At 35.8% G+C, this 19,194-nt stretch overlaps 9 non-coding genes across 9 annotated transcripts; all 9 read left to right on the forward strand.

Moving 5' to 3' along the window:
• Positions 1–1,555: 1,555 nt before the first annotated feature.
• TRNAN-AUU (transfer RNA asparagine (anticodon AUU)) lies at positions 1,556–1,629 on the forward strand. Its single transcript has one exon. It is a non-coding gene; the product is annotated as a tRNA-Asn (tRNA).
• Positions 1,630–2,437: 808 nt separating this feature from the next.
• On the forward strand, positions 2,438–2,511 carry TRNAI-AAU (transfer RNA isoleucine (anticodon AAU)). Its single transcript has one exon. It is a non-coding gene; the product is annotated as a tRNA-Ile (tRNA).
• An 808-nt stretch (positions 2,512–3,319) lies between these two features.
• Positions 3,320–3,393, forward strand: TRNAN-AUU (transfer RNA asparagine (anticodon AUU)). Its single transcript has one exon. It is a non-coding gene; the product is annotated as a tRNA-Asn (tRNA).
• An 808-nt stretch (positions 3,394–4,201) lies between these two features.
• Positions 4,202–4,275, forward strand: TRNAI-AAU (transfer RNA isoleucine (anticodon AAU)). The gene has a single exon. It is a non-coding gene; the product is annotated as a tRNA-Ile (tRNA).
• A 1,690-nt stretch (positions 4,276–5,965) lies between these two features.
• Positions 5,966–6,039, forward strand: TRNAN-AUU (transfer RNA asparagine (anticodon AUU)). The gene has a single exon. It is a non-coding gene; the product is annotated as a tRNA-Asn (tRNA).
• A 1,690-nt stretch (positions 6,040–7,729) lies between these two features.
• On the forward strand, positions 7,730–7,803 carry TRNAI-AAU (transfer RNA isoleucine (anticodon AAU)). The gene has a single exon. It is a non-coding gene; the product is annotated as a tRNA-Ile (tRNA).
• Positions 7,804–10,375: 2,572 nt separating this feature from the next.
• Positions 10,376–10,449, forward strand: TRNAI-AAU (transfer RNA isoleucine (anticodon AAU)). The gene has a single exon. It is a non-coding gene; the product is annotated as a tRNA-Ile (tRNA).
• Positions 10,450–15,667: 5,218 nt separating this feature from the next.
• On the forward strand, positions 15,668–15,741 carry TRNAI-AAU (transfer RNA isoleucine (anticodon AAU)). Its single transcript has one exon. It is a non-coding gene; the product is annotated as a tRNA-Ile (tRNA).
• An 808-nt stretch (positions 15,742–16,549) lies between these two features.
• Positions 16,550–16,623, forward strand: TRNAI-AAU (transfer RNA isoleucine (anticodon AAU)). The gene has a single exon. It is a non-coding gene; the product is annotated as a tRNA-Ile (tRNA).
• Positions 16,624–19,194: the final 2,571 nt, after the last annotated feature.

A 19,194-nucleotide genomic window follows, 5' to 3' on the forward strand; every position in this document is an offset into this window, starting at 1 on the left:
TACAAAACAGAGAATTTTTAAATCCATGTTAGGAATAAACAAAAATGTCATCCTTTGACTGATGCAGCATTTCTCTATATGGCATACATAGAAAACTTTTTCTCAAATATAGCAATATGGCAAATCTAAGAAATGCTAAGGCAAATTAATCAAACAGGACATTTTTTTGGTGATTGAATCTACTATGGGGGACTAAGTTTTAAGAAGAGAAGAAGAACAGACCTTTACTCTCATTAGTGCACACTGAAGAAGAAAATTCTTAAAACCAGAATATCTTAAAACCATAGCACAAGTGATGGATCACTGCATTCTTATTGCAACTTTTCCTATTTCCAAATGTTTGATAAACATCTCTCCAGTTGAAAACTGATTTGAAACAGTTTCAAAATTAGTTTGGAGTAAAGAAACCACTGAAGATGATGGGATTTATGCAAAGTTTAAATATAGATAAGCTATCCTAAAATTCAACTTTAAGGAAATTGAACAAAGTTAGGTCCCACCAAGATTTGAAATCAGATTACTGGATTCAAAGTCCAAAGTGCTCACCATTACACCATGGAACCCATTGTTCTAGAGTCTTCCTCTACTCAATATTGCTGATCTTTGAAATACTGAATGTTCTCCTGTTTTAGGTACATTTGGCATTTTTGAGTTTGCTGATGCTTTTATGTTTGGCCGGTTAGCTCAGTTGGTTAGAGCGTGGTGCTAATAACGCAAAGGTCATGTTTTCGATCCCCATACGGGCAATGTGCTTTTTCTTGTTGTCCTACAAGAAATGCCAAGAAGGGATTTTATCCAGCGGCAAAGTGCATGAAGTGTGGGATGAATGCATTGGCTACAGTAAGCAGCCCTTGAAACTTGCTAGAGAACATCATAGACACATACAAAACAGAGAATTTTTAAATCCATGTTAGGAATAAACAAAAATGTCATCCTTTGGCTGATGCAGCATTTCTCTATATGGCATACATAGAAAACTTTTTCTCAAATATAGCAATATGGCAAATCTAAGAAATGCTAAGGCAAATTAATCAAACAGGACATTTTTTTGGTGATTGAATCTACTATGGGGGACTAAGTTTTAAGAAGAGAAGAAGAACAGACCTTTACTCTCATTAGTGCACACTGAAGAAGAAAATTCTTAAAACCAGAATATCTTAAAACCATAGCACAAGTGATGGATTACTGCATTCTTATTGCAACTTTTCCTATTTTCAAATGTTTGACAAACATCTCTCCAGTTGAAAACTGATTTGAAACAGCTTCAAAATTAGTTTGGAGTAAAGAAACCACTGAAGATGATGGGATTTATACAAAGTTTAAATATAGATAAGCTATCCTAAAATTCAACTTTAAGGAAATTGAACAAAGTTAGGTCCCACCAAGATTTGATATCAGATTACTGGATTCAAAGTCCAAAGTGCTCACCATTACACCATGGAACCCATTGTTCTAGAGTCTTCCTCTACTCAATATTGCTGATCTTTGAAATACTGAATGTTCTCCTGTTTTAGGTACATTTGGCATTTTTGTGTTTGCTGATGCTTTAATGTTTGGCCGGTTAGCTCAGTTGGTTAGAGCGTGGTGCTATTAACGCCAAGGTCATGTGTTCGATCCCCATTTGGGCCATGTGCTTTTTCTTGTTGTCCAACAAGAAATGCCAAGAAGGGATTTTATCCAGCGGCAAAGTGCATGAAGTGTGGGATGAATGCATTGGCTACAGTTAGCAGACCTTGAAACTTGCTAGAGAACATCATAGACACATACAAAACAGATAATTTTTAAATCCATGTTAGGAATAAACAAAAATGTCATCCTTTGGCTGATGCAGCATTTCTCTATATGGCATACATAGAAAACTTTTTCTCAAATATAGCAATATGGCAAATCTAAGAATTGCTAAGGCTAATTAATCAATCAGGACATTTATTTGGTGATTGAATCTACTATGGGGGACTAAGTTTTAAGAAGAGAAGAAGAACAGACCTTTACTCTCATTAGTGCACACTGAAGAAGAAAATTCTTAAAACCAGAATATCTTAAAACCATAGCACAAGTGATGGATCACTGCATTCTTATTGCAACTTTTCCTTATTTCAAATGTTTGACAAACATCTCTCCAGTTGAAAACTGATTTGAAACAGCTTCAAAATTAGTTTGGAGTAAAGAAACCACTGAAGATAATGGGATTTATACAAAGTTTAAATATAGATAAGCTATCCTAAAATTCAACTTTAAGGAAATTGAACAAAGTTAGGTCCCACCAAGATTTGAAATCAGATTACTGGATTCAAAGTCCAAAGTGCTCACCATTACACCATGGAACCCATTATTAGAGAGTCTTCCTCTACTCAATATTGCTGATCTTTGAAATACTGAATGTTCTCCTGTTTTAGGTACATTTGGCATTTTTGTGTTTGCTGATGCTTTTATGTTTGGCCGGTTAGCTCAGTTGGTTAGAGCGTGGTGCTAATAACGCCAAGGTCATGGGTTTGATCCCCATACGGGCCATGTGCTTTTTCTTGTTGTCCTACAAGAAATGCCAAGAAGGTATTTTATCCAGCGGCAAAGTGCATGAAGTGTGGGATGAATGCATTGGCTACAGTAAGCAGCCCTTGAAACTTGCTAGAGAACATCATAGACACATACAAAACACAGAATTTTTAAATCCATGTTAGGAATAAAGAAAAATGTCATCCTTTGGCTGATGCAGCATTTCTCTATATGGCATACATAGAAAACTTTTTCTCAAATATAGCAATATGGCAAATCTAAGAAATGCTAAGGCAAATTAATCAATCAGGACATTTATTTGGTGATTGAATCTACTATGGGGGACTAAGTTTTAAGAAGAGAAGAAGAACAGACCTTTACTCTCATTAGTGCACACTGAAGAAGAAAATTCTTAAAACCAGAATATCTTAAAACTATAGCACAAGTGATGGATCACTGCATTCTTATTGCAACTTTTCCTATTTTCAAATGTTTGACAAACATCTCTCCAGTTGAAAACTGATTTGAAACAGCTTCAAAATTAGTTTGGAGTAAAGAAACCACTGAAGATGATGGGATTTATACAAAGTTTAAATATAGATAAGCTATCCTAAAATTCAACTTTAAGGAAATTGAACAAAGTTAGGTCCCACCAAGATTTGATATCAGATTACTGGATTCAAAGTCCAAAGGGCTCACCATTACACCATGGAACCCATTGTTCTAGAGTCTTCCTCTACTCAATATTGCTGATCTTTGAAATACTGAATGTTCTCCTGTTTTAGGTACATTTGGCATTTTTGTGTTTGCTGATGCTTTAATGTTTGGCCGGTTAGCTCAGTTGGTTAGAGTGTGGTGCTATTAACGCCAAGGTCATGTGTTCGATCCCCATTTGGGCCATGTGCTTTTTCTTGTTGTCCAACAAGAAATGCCAAGAAGGGATTTTATCCAGCGGCAAAGTGCATGAAGTGTGGGATGAATGCATTGGCTACAGTTAGCAGACCTTGAAACTTGCTAGAGAACATCATAGACACATACAAAACAGAGAATTTTTAAATCCATGTTAGGAATAAACAAAAATGTCATCCTTTGGCTGATGCAGCATTTCTCTATATGGCATACATAGAAAACTTTTTCTCAAATATAGCAATATGGCAAATCTAAGAATTGCTAAGGCTAATTAATCAATCAGGACATTTATTTGGTGATTGAATCTACTATGGGGGACTAAGTTTTAAGAAGAGAAGAAGAACAGACCTTTACTCTCATTAGTGCACACTGAAGAAGAAAATTCTTAAAACCAGAATATCTTAAAACCATAGCACAAGTGATGGATCACTGCATTCTTATTGCAACTTTTCCTTATTTCAAATGTTTGACAAACATCTCTCCAGTTGAAAACTGATTTGAAACAGCTTCAAAATTAGTTTGGAGTAAAGAAACCACTGAAGATAATGGGATTTATACAAAGTTTAAATATAGATAAGCTATCCTAAAATTCAACTTTAAGGAAATTGAACAAAGTTAGGTCCCACCAAGATTTGAAATCAGATTACTGGATTCAAAGTCCAAAGTGCTCACCATTACACCATGGAACCCATTATTAGAGAGTCTTCCTCTACTCAATATTGCTGATCTTTGAAATACTGAATGTTCTCCTGTTTTAGGTACATTTGGCATTTTTGTGTTTGCTGATGCTTTTATGTTTGGCCGGTTAGCTCAGTTGGTTAGAGCGTGGTGCTAATAACGCCAAGGTCATGGGTTTGATCCCCATACGGGCCATGTGCTTTTTCTTGTTGTCCTACAAGAGATGCCAAGAAGGGATTTTATCCAGCGGCAAAGTGCATGAAGTGTGGGATGAATGCATTGGCTACAGTAAGCAGCCCTTGAAACTTGCTAGAGAACATCATAGACACATACAAAACACAGAATTTTTAAATCCATGTTAGGAATAAAGAAAAATGTCATCCTTTGGCTGATGCAGCATTTCTCTATATGGCATACATAGAAAACTTTTTCTCAAATATAGCAATATGGCAAATCTAAGAAATGCTAAGGCAAATTAATCAATCAGGACATTTATTTGGTGATTGAATCTACTATGGGGGACTAAGTTTTAAGAAGAGAAGAAGAACAGACCTTTACTCTCATTAGTGCACACTGAAGAAGAAAATTCTTAAAACCAGAATATCTTAAAACTATAGCACAAGTGATGGATCACTGCATTCTTATTGCAACTTTTCCTATTTTCAAATGTTTGACAAACATCTCTCCAGTTGAAAACTGATTTGAAACAGCTTCAAAATTAGTTTGGAGTAAAGAAACCACTGAAGATGATGGGATTTATACAAAGTTTAAATATAGATAAGCTATCCTAAAATTCAACTTTAAGGAAATTGAACAAAGTTAGGTCCCACCAAGATTTGATATCAGATTACTGGATTCAAAGTCCAAAGTGCTCACCATTACACCATGGAACCCATTGTTCTAGAGTCTTCCTCTACTCAATATTGCTGATCTTTGAAATACTGAATGTTCTCCTGTTTTAGGTACATTTGGCATTTTTGAGTTTGCTGATGCTTTTATGTTTGGCCGGTTAGCTCAGTTGGTTAGAGCGTGGTGCTAATAACGCCAAGGTCATGTTTTCGATCCCCATACGGGCAATGTGCTTTTTCTTGTTGTCCTACAAGAAATGCCAAGAAGGGATTTTATCCAGCGGCAAAGTGCATGAAGTGTGGGATGAATGCATTGGCTACAGTAAGCAGCCCTTGAAACTTGCTAGAGAACATCATAGACACATACAAAACAGAGAATTTTTAAATCCATGTTAGGAATAAACAAAAATGTCATCCTTTGGCTGATGCAGCATTTCTCTATATGGCATACATAGAAAACTTTTTCTCAAATATAGCAATATGGCAAATCTAAGAAATGCTAAGGCAAATTAATCAAACAGGACATTTTTTTGGTGATTGAATCTACTATGGGGGACTAAGTTTTAAGAAGAGAAGAAGAACAGACCTTTACTCTCATTAGTGCACACTGAAGAAGAAAATTCTTAAAACCAGAATATCTTAAAACCATAGCACAAGTGATGGATCACTGCATTCTTATTGCAACTTTTCCTATTTTCAAATGTTTGACAAACATCTCTCCAGTTGAAAACTGATTTGAAACAGCTTCAAAATTAGTTTGGAGTAAAGAAACCACTGAAGATGATGGGATTTATACAAAGTTTAAATATAGATAAGCTATCCTAAAATTCAACTTTAAGGAAATTGAACAAAGTTAGGTCCCACCAAGATTTGATATCAGATTACTGGATTCAAAGTCCAATGTGCTCACCATTACACCATGGAACCCATTGTTCTAGAGTCTTCCTCTACTCAATATTGCTGATCTTTGAAATACTGAATGTTCTCCTGTTTTAGGTACATTTGGCATTTTTGTGTTTGCTGATGCTTTTATGTTTGGCCGGTTAGCTCAGTTGGTTAGAGCGTGGTGCTATTAACGCCAAGGTCATGTGTTTGATCCCCATTCGGGCCATGTGCTTTTTCTTGTTGTCCAACAAGAAATGCCAAGAAGGGATTTTATCCAGCGGCAAAGTGCATGAAGTGTGGGATGAATGCATTGGCTACAGTTAGCAGCCCTTGAAACTTGCTAGAGAACATCATAGACACATACAAAACAGAGAATTTTTAAATCCATGTTAGGAATAAACAAAAATGTCATCCTTTGGCTGATGCAGCATTTCTCTATATGGCATACATAGAAAACTTTTTCTCAAATATAGCAATATGGCAAATCTAAGAAATGCTAACGCTAATTAATCAATCAGGACATTTATTTGGTGATTGAATCTACTATGGGGGACTAAGTTTTAAGAAGAGAAGAAGAACAGACCTTTACTCTCATTAGTGCATACTAAAGAAGAAAATTCTTAAAACCAGAATATCTTAAAACCATAGCACAAGTGATGGATCACTGCATTCTTATTGCAACTTTTCCTATTTTCAAATGTTTGACAAACATCTCTCCAGTTGAAAACTGATTTGAAACAGCTTCAAAATTAGTTTGGAGTGAAGAAACCACTGAAGATAATGGGATTTATACAAAGTTTAAATATAGATAAGCTATCCTAAAATTCAACTTTAAGGAAATTGAACAAAGTTAGGTCCCACCAAGACTTGATATCAGATTACTGGATTCAAAGTCCAAAGTGCTCACCATTACACCATGGAACCCATTGTTCTAGAGTCTTCCTCTACTCAATATTGCTGATCTTTGAAATACTGAATGTTCTCCTGTTTTAGGTACATTTGGCATTTTTGTGTTTGCTGATGCTTTTATGTTTGGCAGGTTAGCTCAGTTGGTTAGAGCGTGGTGCTAATAACGCCAAGGTCATGTGTTCGATCCCCATACGGGCCATGTGCTTTTTCTTGTTGTCCTACAAGAAATGCCAAGAAGGGATTTTATCCAGCGGCAAAGTGCATGAAGTGTGGGATGAATGCATTGGCAACAGTTAGCAGCCCTTGAAACTTGCTAGAGAACATCATAGACACATACAAAACAGAGAATTTTTAAATCCATGTTAGGAATAAACAAAAATGTCATCCTTTGGCTGATGCAGCATTTCTCTATATGGCATACATAGAAAACTTTTTCTCAAATATAGCAATATGGCAAATCTAAGAATTGCTAAGGCTAATTAATCAATCAGGACATTTATTTGGTGATTGAATCTACTATGGGGGACTAAGTTTTAAGAAGAGAAGAAGAACAGACTTTTACTCTCATTAGTGCACACTGAAGAAGAAAATTCTTAAAACCAGAATATCTTAAAACCATAGCACAAGTGATGGATCACTGCATTCTTATTGCAACTTTTCCTTATTTCAAATGTTTGACAAACATCTCTCCAGTTGAAAACTGATTTGAAACAGCTTCAAAATTAGTTTGGAGTAAAGAAACCACTGAAGATAATGGGATTTATACAAAGTTTAAATATAGATAAGCTATCCTAAAATTCAACTTTAAGGAAATTGAACAAAGTTAGGTCCCACCAAGATTTGAAATCAGATTACTGGATTCAAAGTCCAAAGTGCTCACCATTACACCATGGAACCCATTATTAGAGAGTCTTCCTCTACTCAATATTGCTGATCTTTGAAATACTGAATGTTCTCCTGTTTTAGGTACATTTGGCATTTTTGTGTTTGCTGATGCTTTTATGTTTGGCCGGTTAGCTCAGTTGGTTAGAGCGTGGTGCTAATAACGCCAAGGTCATGGGTTTGATCCCCATACGGGCCATGTGCTTTTTCTTGTTGTCCTACAAGAAATGCCAAGAAGGGATTTTATCCAGCGGCAAAGTGCATGAAGTGTGGGATGAATGCATTGGCTACAGTAAGCAGCCCTTGAAACTTGCTAGAGAACATCATAGACACATACAAAACACAGAATTTTTAAATCCATGTTAGGAATAAAGAAAAATGTCATCCTTTGGCTGATGCAGCATTTCTCTATATGGCATACATAGAAAACTTTTTCTCAAATATAGCAATATGGCAAATCTAAGAAATGCTAAGGCAAATTAATCAATCAGGACATTTATTTGGTGATTGAATCTACTATGGGGGACTAAGTTTTAAGAAGAGAAGAAGAACAGACCTTTACTCTCATTAGTGCACACTGAAGAAGAAAATTCTTAAAACCAGAATATCTTAAAACTATAGCACAAGTGATGGATCACTGCATTCTTATTGCAACTTTTCCTATTTTCAAATGTTTGACAAACATCTCTCCAGTTGAAAACTGATTTGAAACAGCTTCAAAATTAGTTTGGAGTAAAGAAACCACTGAAGATGATGGGATTTATACAAAGTTTAAATATAGATAAGCTATCCTAAAATTCAACTTTAAGGAAATTGAACAAAGTTAGGTCCCACCAAGATTTGATATCAGATTACTGGATTCAAAGTCCAAAGTGCTCACCATTACACCATGGAACCCATTGTTCTAGAGTCTTCCTCTACTCAATATTGCTGATCTTTGAAATACTGAATGTTCTCCTGTTTTAGGTACATTTGGCATTTTTGAGTTTGCTGATGCTTTTATGTTTGGCCGGTTAGCTCAGTTGGTTAGAGCGTGGTGCTAATAACGCCAAGGTCATGTTTTCGATCCCCATACGGGCAATGTGCTTTTTCTTGTTGTCCTACAAGAAATGCCAAGAAGGGATTTTATCCAGCGGCAAAGTGCATGAAGTGTGGGATGAATGCATTGGCTACAGTAAGCAGCCCTTGAAACTTGCTAGAGAACATCATAGACACATACAAAACAGAGAATTTTTAAATCCATGTTAGGAATAAACAAAAATGTCATCCTTTGGCTGATGCAGCATTTCTCTATATGGCATACATAGAAAACTTTTTCTCAAATATAGCAATATGGCAAATCTAAGAAATGCTAAGGCAAATTAATCAAACAGGACATTTTTTTGGTGATTTAATCTACTATGGGGGACTAAGTTTTAAGAAGAGAAGAAGAACAGACCTTTACTCTCATTAGTGCACACTGAAGAAGAAAATTCTTAAAACCAGAATATCTTAAAACCATAGCACAAGTGATGGATCACTGCATTCTTATTGCAACTTTTCCTATTTTCAAATGTTTGACAAACATCTCTCCAGTTGAAAACTGATTTGAAACAGCTTCAAAATTAGTTTGGAGTGAAGAAACCACTGAAGATAATGGGATTTATACAAAGTTTAAATATAGATAAGCTATCCTAAAATTCAACTTTAAGGAAATTGAACAAAGTTAGGTCCCACCAAGACTTGATATCAGATTACTGGATTCAAAGTCCAAAGTGCTCACCATTACACCATGGAACCCATTGTTCTAGAGTCTTCCTCTACTCAATATTGCTGATCTTTGAAATACTGAATGTTCTCCTGTTTTAGGTACATTTGGCATTTTTGTGTTTGCTGATGCTTTTATGTTTGGCAGGTTAGCTCAGTTGGTTAGAGCGTGGTGCTAATAACGCCAAGGTCATGTGTTCGATCCCCATACGGGCCATGTGCTTTTTCTTGTTGTCCTACAAGAAATGCCAAGAAGGGATTTTATCCAGCGGCAAAGTGCATGAAGTGTGGGATGAATGCATTGGCAACAGTTAGCAGCCCTTGAAACTTGCTAGAGAACATCATAGACACATACAAAACAGAGAATTTTTAAATCCATGTTAGGAATAAACAAAAATGTCATCCTTTGGCTGATGCAGCATTTCTCTATATGGCATACATAGAAAACTTTTTCTCAAATATAGCAATATGGCAAATCTAAGAATTGCTAAGGCTAATTAATCAATCAGGACATTTATTTGGTGATTGAATCTACTATGGGGGACTAAGTTTTAAGAAGAGAAGAAGAACAGACCTTTACTCTCATTAGTGCACACTGAAGAAGAAAATTCTTAAAACCAGAATATCTTAAAACCATAGCACAAGTGATGGATCACTGCATTCTTATTGCAACTTTTCCTTATTTCAAATGTTTGACAAACATCTCTCCAGTTGAAAACTGATTTGAAACAGCTTCAAAATTAGTTTGGAGTAAAGAAACCACTGAAGATAATGGGATTTATACAAAGTTTAAATATAGATAAGCTATCCTAAAATTCAACTTTAAGGAAATTGAACAAAGTTAGGTCCCACCAAGATTTGAAATCAGATTACTGGATTCAAAGTCCAAAGTGCTCACCATTACACCATGGAACCCATTATTAGAGAGTCTTCCTCTACTCAATATTGCTGATCTTTGAAATACTGAATGTTCTCCTGTTTTAGGTACATTTGGCATTTTTGTGTTTGCTGATGCTTTTATGTTTGGCCGGTTAGCTCAGTTGGTTAGAGCGTGGTGCTAATAACGCCAAGGTCATGGGTTTGATCCCCATACGGGCCATGTGCTTTTTCTTGTTGTCCTACAAGAAATGCCAAGAAGGGATTTTATCCAGCGGCAAAGTGCATGAAGTGTGGGATGAATGCATTGGCTACAGTAAGCAGCCCTTGAAACTTGCTAGAGAACATCATAGACACATACAAAACACAGAATTTTTAAATCCATGTTAGGAATAAAGAAAAATGTCATCCTTTGGCTGATGCAGCATTTCTCTATATGGCATACATAGAAAACTTTTTCTCAAATATAGCAATATGGCAAATCTAAGAAATGCTAAGGCAAATTAATCAATCAGGACATTTATTTGGTGATTGAATCTACTATGGGGGACTAAGTTTTAAGAAGAGAAGAAGAACAGACCTTTACTCTCATTAGTGCACACTGAAGAAGAAAATTCTTAAAACCAGAATATCTTAAAACTATAGCACAAGTGATGGATCACTGCATTCTTATTGCAACTTTTCCTATTTTCAAATGTTTGACAAACATCTCTCCAGTTGAAAACTGATTTGAAACAGCTTCAAAATTAGTTTGGAGTAAAGAAACCACTGAAGATGATGGGATTTATACAAAGTTTAAATATAGATAAGCTATCCTAAAATTCAACTTTAAGGAAATTGAACAAAGTTAGGTCCCACCAAGATTTGATATCAGATTACTGGATTCAAAGTCCAAAGTGCTCACCATTACACCATGGAACCCATTGTTCTAGAGTCTTCCTCTACTCAATATTGCTGATCTTTGAAATACTGAATGTTCTCCTGTTTTAGGTACATTTGGCATTTTTGAGTTTGCTGATGCTTTTATGTTTGGCCGGTTAGCTCAGTTGGTTAGAGCGTGGTGCTAATAACGCCAAGGTCATGTTTTCGATCCCCATACGGGCAATGTGCTTTTTCTTGTTGTCCTACAAGAAATGCCAAGAAGGGATTTTATCCAGCGGCAAAGTGCATGAAGTGTGGGATGAATGCATTGGCTACAGTAAGCAGCCCTTGAAACTTGCTAGAGAACATCATAGACACATACAAAACAGAGAATTTTTAAATCCATGTTAGGAATAAACAAAAATGTCATCCTTTGGCTGATGCAGCATTTCTCTATATGGCATACATAGAAAACTTTTTCTCAAATATAGCAATATGGCAAATCTAAGAAATGCTAAGGCAAATTAATCAAACAGGACATTTTTTTGGTGATTTAATCTACTATGGGGGACTAAGTTTTAAGAAGAGAAGAAGAACAGACCTTTACTCTCATTAGTGCACACTGAAGAAGAAAATTCTTAAAACCAGAATATCTTAAAACCATAGCACAAGTGATGGATCACTGCATTCTTATTGCAACTTTTCCTATTTCCAAATGTTTGATAAACATTTCTCCAGTTGAAAACTGATTTGAAACAGTTTCAAAATTAGTTTGGAGTAAAGAAACCACTGAAGATGATGGGATTTATGCAAAGTTTAAATATAGATAAGCTATCCTAAAATTCAACTTTAAGGAAATTGAACAAAGTTAGGTCCCACCAAGATTTGAAATCAGATTACTGGATTCAAAGTCCAAAGTGCTCACCATTACACCATGGAACCCATTGTTCGAGAGTCTTCCTCTACTCAATATTGCTGATCTTTGAAATACTGAATGTTCTCCTGTTTTAGGTACATTTGGCATTTTTGAGTTTGGTGTTGCTTTTATGTTTGGCCGGTTAGCTCAGTTTGTTAGAGCGTGGTGCTAATAAAGCCAAGGTCATGTGTTCGATCCCCATACGGGCAATGTGCTTTTTCTTGTTGTCCTACAAGAAATGCCAAGAAGGGATTTTATCCAGCGGCAAAGTGCATGAAGTGTGGGATGAATGCATTGGCTACAGTAAGCAGCCCTTGAAACTTGCTAGAGAACATCATAGACACATACAAAACAGAGAATTTTTAAATCCATGTTAGGAATAAACAAAAATGTCATCCTTTGGCTGATGCAGCATTTCTCTATATGGCATACATAGAAAACTTTTTCTCAAATATAGCAATATGGCAAATCTAAGAAATGCTAAGGCAAATTAATCAATCAGGACATTTATTTGGTGATTGAATCTACTATGGGGGACTAAGTTTTAAGAAGAGAAGAAGAACAGACCTTTACTCTCATTAGTGCACACTGAAGAAGAAAATTCTTAAAACCAGCATATCTTAAAACTATAGCACAAGTGATGGATCACTGCATTCTTATTGCAACTTTTCCTATTTTCAAATGTTTGACAAACATCTCTCCAGTTGAAAACTGATTTGAAACAGCTTCAAAATTAGTTTGGAGTAAAGAAACCACTGAAGATGATGGGATTTATACAAAGTTTAAATATAGATAAGCTATCCTAAAATTCAACTTTAAGGAAATTGAACAAAGTTAGGTCCCACCAAGATTTGATATCAGATTACTGGATTCAAAGTCCAAAGTGCTCACCATTACACCATGGAACCCATTGTTCTAGAGTCTTCCTCTACTCAATATTGCTGATCTTTGAAATACTGAATGTTCTCCTGTTTTAGGTACATTTGGCATTTTTGAGTTTGCTGATGCTTTTATGTTTGGCCGGTTAGCTCAGTTGGTTAGAGCGTGGTGCTAATAACGCCAAGGTCATGTTTTCGATCCCCATACGGGCAATGTGCTTTTTCTTGTTGTCCTACAAGAAATGCCAAGAAGGGATTTTATCCAGCGGCAAAGTGCATGAAGTGTGGGATGAATGCATTGGCTACAGTAAGCAGCCCTTGAATCTTGCTAGAGAACATCATAGACACATACAAAACAGAGAATTTTTAAATCCATGTTAGGAATAAACAAAAATGTCATCCTTTGACTGATGCAGCATTTCTCTATATGGCATACATAGAAAACTTTTTCTCAAATATAGCAATATGGCAAATCTAAGAAATGCTAAGGCAAATTAATCAAACAGGACATTTTTTTGGTGATTGAATCTACTATGGGGGACTAAGTTTTAAGAAGAGAAGAAGAACAGACCTTTACTCTCATTAGTGCACACTGAAGAAGAAAATTCTTAAAACCAGAATATCTTAAAACCATAGCACAAGTGATGGATCACTGCATTCTTATTGCAACTTTTCCTATTTCCAAATGTTTGATAAACATCTCTCCAGTTGAAAACTGATTTGAAACAGTTTCAAAATTAGTTTGGAGTAAAGAAACCACTGAAGATGATGGGATTTATGCAAAGTTTAAATATAGATAAGCTATCCTAAAATTCAACTTTAAGGAAATTGAACAAAGTTAGGTCCCACCAAGATTTGAAATCAGATTACTGGATTCAAAGTCCAAAGTGCTCACCATTACACCATGGAACCCATTGTTCGAGAGTCTTCCTCTACTCAATATTGCTGATCTTTGAAATACTGAATGTTCTCCTGTTTTAGGTACATTTGGCATTTTTGAGTTTGGTGTTGCTTTTATGTTTGGCCGGTTAGCTCAGTTTGTTAGAGCGTGGTGCTAATAAAGCCAAGGTCATGTGTTCGATCCCCATACGGGCAATGTGCTTTTTCTTGTTGTCCTACAAGAAATGCCAAGAAGGGATTTTATCCAGCGGCAAAGTGCATGAAGTGTGGGATGAATGCATTGGCTACAGTAAGCAGCCCTTGAAACTTGCTAGAGAACATCATAGACACATACAAAACACAGAATTTTTAAATCCATGTTAGGAATAAACAAAAATGTCATCCTTTGGCTGATGCAGCATTTCTCTATATGGCATACATAGAAAACTTTTTCTCAAATATAGCAATATGGCAAATCTAAGAAATGCTAAGGCAAATTAATCAATCAGGACATTTATTTGGTGATTGAATCTACTATGGGGGACTAAGTTTTAAGAAGAGAAGAAGAACAGAACTTTACTCTCATTAGTGCACACTGAAGAAGAAAATTCTTAAAACCAGAATATCTTAAAACCATAGCACAAGTGATGGATCACTGCATTCTTATTGCAACTTTTCCTATATTCAAATGTTTGACAAACATCTCTCCAGTTGAAAACTGATTTGAAACAGCTTCAAAATTAGTTTGGAGTAAAGAAACCACTGAAGATGATGGGATTTATACAAAGTTTAAATATAGATAAGCTATCCTAAAATTCAACTTTAAGGAAATTGAACAAAGTTAGGTCCCACCAAGATTTGATATCAGATTACTGGATTCAAAGTCCAAAGTGCTCACCATTACACCATGGAACCCATTATTAGAGAGTCTTCCTCTACTCAATATTGCTGATCTTTGAAATACTGAATGTTCTCCTGTTTTAGGTACATTTGGCATTTTTGTGTTTGCTGATGCTTTTATGTTTGGCCGGTTAGCTCAGTTGGTTAGAGCGTGGTGCTAATAAAGCCAAGGTCATGTGTTCGATCCCCATACGGGCAATGTGCTTTTTCTTGTTGTCCTACAAGAAATGCCAAGAAGGGATTTTATCCAGCGGCAAAGTGCATGAAGTGTGGGATGAATGCATTGGCTACAGTAAGCAGCCCTTGAAACTTGCTAGAGAACATCATAGACACATACAAAACACAGAATTTTTAAATCCATGTTAGGAATAAAGAAAAATGTCATCCTTTGGCTGATGCAGCATTTCTCTATATGGCATACATAGAAAACTTTTTCTCAAATATAGCAATATGGCAAATCTAAGAAATGCTAAGGCTAATTAATCAATCAGGACATTTATTTGGTGATTGAATCTACTATGGGGGACTAAGTTTTAAGAAGAAAAGAAGAACAGACCTTTACTCTCATTAGTGCACACTGAAGAAGAAAATTCTTAAAACCAGAATATCTTAAAACCATAGCACAAGTGATGGATCACTGCATTCTTATTGCAACTTTTCCTATTTTCAAATGTTTGACAAACATCTCTCCAGTTGAAAACTGATTTGAAACAGCTTCAAAATTAGTTTGGAGTAAAGAAACCACTGAAGATGATGGGATTTATACAAAGTTTAAATATAGATAAGCTATCCTAAAATTCAACTTTAAGGAAATTGAACAAAGTTAGGTCCCACCAAGATTTGATATCAGATTACTTGATTCAAAGTCCAAAGTGCTCACCATTACACCATGGAACCCATTGTTCTAGAGTCTTCCTCTACTCAATATTGCTGATCTTTGAAATACTGAATGTTCTCCTGTTTTAGGTACATTTGGCATTTTTGTGTTTGCTGATGCTTTCATGTTTGGCCGGTTAGCTCAGTTGGTTAGAGCGTGGTGCTAATAACGCCAAGGTCATGTGTTCGATCCCCATACGGGCCATGTGCTTTTTCTTGTTGTCCTACAAGAAATGCCAAGAAGGGATTTTATCCAGCGGCAAAGTGCATGAAGTGTGGGATGAATGCATTGGCTACAGTTAGCAGCCCTTGAAACTTGCTAGAGAACATCATAGACACATACAAAACAGAGAATTTTTAAATCCATGTTAGCAATAAACAAAAATGTCATCCTTTGGCTGATGCAGCATTTCTCTATATGGCATACATAGAAAACTTTTTCTCAAATATAGCAATATGGCAAATCTAAGAAATGCTAAGGCTAATTAATCAATCAGGACATTTATTTGGTGATTGAATCTACTATGGGGGACTAAGTTTTAAGAAGAGAAGAAGAACAGACCTTTACTCTCATTAGTGCACACTAAAGAAGAAAATTCTTAAAACCAGAATATCTTAAAACCATAGCACAAGTGATGGATCACTGCATTCTTATTGCAACTTTTCCTATTTTCAAATGTTTGACAAACATGTCTCCAGTTGAAAACTGATTTGAAACAGCTTCAAAATTAGTTTGGAGTAAAGAAACCACTGAAGATGAGGGGATTTATACAAAGTTTAAATATAGATAAGCTATCCTAAAATTCAACTTTAAGGAAATTGAACAAAGTTAGGTCCCACCAAGATTTGATATCAGATTACTGGATTCAAAGTCCAAAGTGCTCACCATTACACCATGGAACCCATTGTTCTAGAGTCTTCCTCTACTCAATATTGCTGATCTTTGAAATACTGAATGTTCTCCTGTTTTAGGTACATTTGGCATTTTTGTGTTTGCTGATGCTTTCATGTTTGGCCGGTTAGCTCAGTTGGTTAGAGCGTGGTGCTAATAACGCCAAGGTCATGTGTTCGATCCCCATACGGGCCATGTGCTTTTTCTTGTTGTCCTACAAGAAATGCCAAGAAGGGATTTTATCCAGCGGCAAAGTGCATGAAGTGTGGGATGAATGCATTGGCTACAGTTAGCAGCCCTTGAAACTTGCTAGAGAACATCATAGACACATACAAAACAGAGAATTTTTAAATCCATGTTAGGAATAAAAAAAAATGTCATCCTTTGGCTGATGCAGCATTTCTCTATATGGCATACATAGAAAACTTTTTCTCAAATATAGCAATATGGCAAATCTAAGAAATGCTAAGGCTAATTAATCAATCAGGACATTTATTTGGTGATTGAATCTACTATGGGGGACTAAGTTTTAAGAAGAGAAGAAGAACAGACCTTTACTCTCATTAGTGCACACTAAAGAAGAAAATTCTTAAAACCAGAATATCTTAAAACCATAGCACAAGTGATGGATCACTGCATTCTTATTGCAACTTTTCCTATTTTCAAATGTTTGACAAACATCTCTCCAGTTGAAAACTGATTTGAAACAGCTTCAAAATTAGTTTGGAGTAAAGAAACCACTGAAGATGATGGGATTCATACAAAGTTTAAATATAGATAAGCTATCCTAAAATTCAACTTTAAGGAAATTGAACAAAGTTAGGTCCCACCAAGACTTGATATCAGATTACTGGATTCAAAGTCCAAAGTGCTCACCATTACACCATGGAACCCATTGTTCTAGACTCTTCCTCTACTCAATATTGCTGATCTTTGAAATACTGAATGTTCTCCTGTTTTAGGTACATTTGGCATTTTTGTGTTTGCTGATGCTTTTATGTTTGGCCGGTTAGCTCAGTTGGTTAGAGCGTGGTGCTAATAACGCCAAGGTCATGTGTTCGATCACCATACGGGCCATGTGCTTTTTCTTGTTGTCCTACAAGAAATGCCAAGAAGGGATTTTATCCAGCGGCAAAGTGCATGAAGTGTGGGATGAATCCATTGGCAACAGTTAGCAGCCCTTGAAACTTGCTAGAGAACATCATAGACACATACAAAACAGAGAATTTTTAAATCCATGTTAGGAATAAAAAAAAATGTCATCCTTTGGCTGATGCAGCATTTCTCTATATGGCATACATAGAAAACTTTTTCTCAAATATAGCAATATGGCAAATCTAAGAAATGCTAAGGCTAATTAATCAATCAGGACATTTATTTGGTGATTGAATCTACTATGGGGGACTAAGTTTTAAGAAGAGAAGAAGAACAGACCTTTACTCTCATTAGTGCACACTGAAGAAGAAAATTCTTAAAACCAGAATATCTTAAAACCATAGCACAAGTGATGGATCACTGCATTCTTATTGCAACTTTTCCTATTTTCAAATGTTTGACAAACATCTCTCCAGTTGAAAACTGATTTGAAACAGCTTCAAAATTAGTTTGGAGTAAAGAAACCACTGAAGATGATGGGATTTATACAAAGTTTAAATATAGATAAGCTATCCTAAAATTCAACTTTAAGGAAATTGAACAAAGTTAGGTCCCACCAAGACTTGATATCAGATTACTGGATTCAAAGTCCAAAGTGCTCACCATTACACCATGGAACCCATTGTTCTAGACTCTTCCTCTACTCAATATTGCTGATCTTTGAAATACTGAATGTTCTCCTGTTTTAGGTACATTTGGCATTTTTGTGTTTGCTGATGCTTTTATGTTTGGCCGGTTAGCTCAGTTGGTTAGAGCGTGGTGCTAATAACGCCAAGGTCATGTGTTCGATCACCATACGGGCCATGTGCTTTTTCTTGTTGTCCTACAAGAAATGCCAAGAAGGGATTTTATCCAGCGGCAAAGTGCATGAAGTGTGGGATGAATCCATTGGCAACAGTTAGCAGCCCTTGAAACTTGCTAGAGAACATCATAGACACATACAAAACAGAGAATTTTTAAATCCATGTTAGGAATAAAAAAAAATGTCATCCTTTGGCTGATGCAGCATTTCTCTATATGGCATACATAGAAAACTTTTTCTCAAATATAGCAATATGGCAAATCTAAGAAATGCTAAGGCTAATTAATCAATCAGGACATTTATTTGGTGATTGAATCTACTATGGGGGACTAAGTTTTAAGAAGAGAAGAAGAACAGACCTTTACTCTCATTAGTGCACACTGAAGAAGAAAATTCTTAAAACCAGAATATCTTAAAACCATAGCACAAGTGATGGATCACTGCATTCTTATTGCAACTTTTCCTTATTTCAAATGTTTGACAAACATCTCTCCAGTTGAAAACTGATTTGAAACAGCTTCAAAATTAGTTTGGAGTAAAGAAACCACTGAAGATGATGGGATTTATACAAAGTTTAAATATAGATAAGCTATCCTAAAATTCAACTTTAAGGAAATTGAACAAAGTTAGGTCCCACCAAGATTTGAAATCAGATTACTGGATTCAAAGTCCAAAGTGCTCACCATTACACCATGGAACCCATTATTAGAGAGTCTTCCTCTACTCAATATTGCTGATCTTTGAAATACTGAATGTTCTCCTGTTTTAGGTACATTTGGCATTTTTGTGTTTGCTGATGCTTTTATGTT

This window comes from Taudactylus pleione, unplaced genomic scaffold (assembly GCF_031769625.1).
Source record: "Taudactylus pleione unplaced genomic scaffold, aTauple2 ptg000085l, whole genome shotgun sequence".
In the NCBI taxonomy this organism is placed as follows: domain Eukaryota; kingdom Metazoa; phylum Chordata; class Amphibia; order Anura; family Myobatrachidae; genus Taudactylus; species Taudactylus pleione.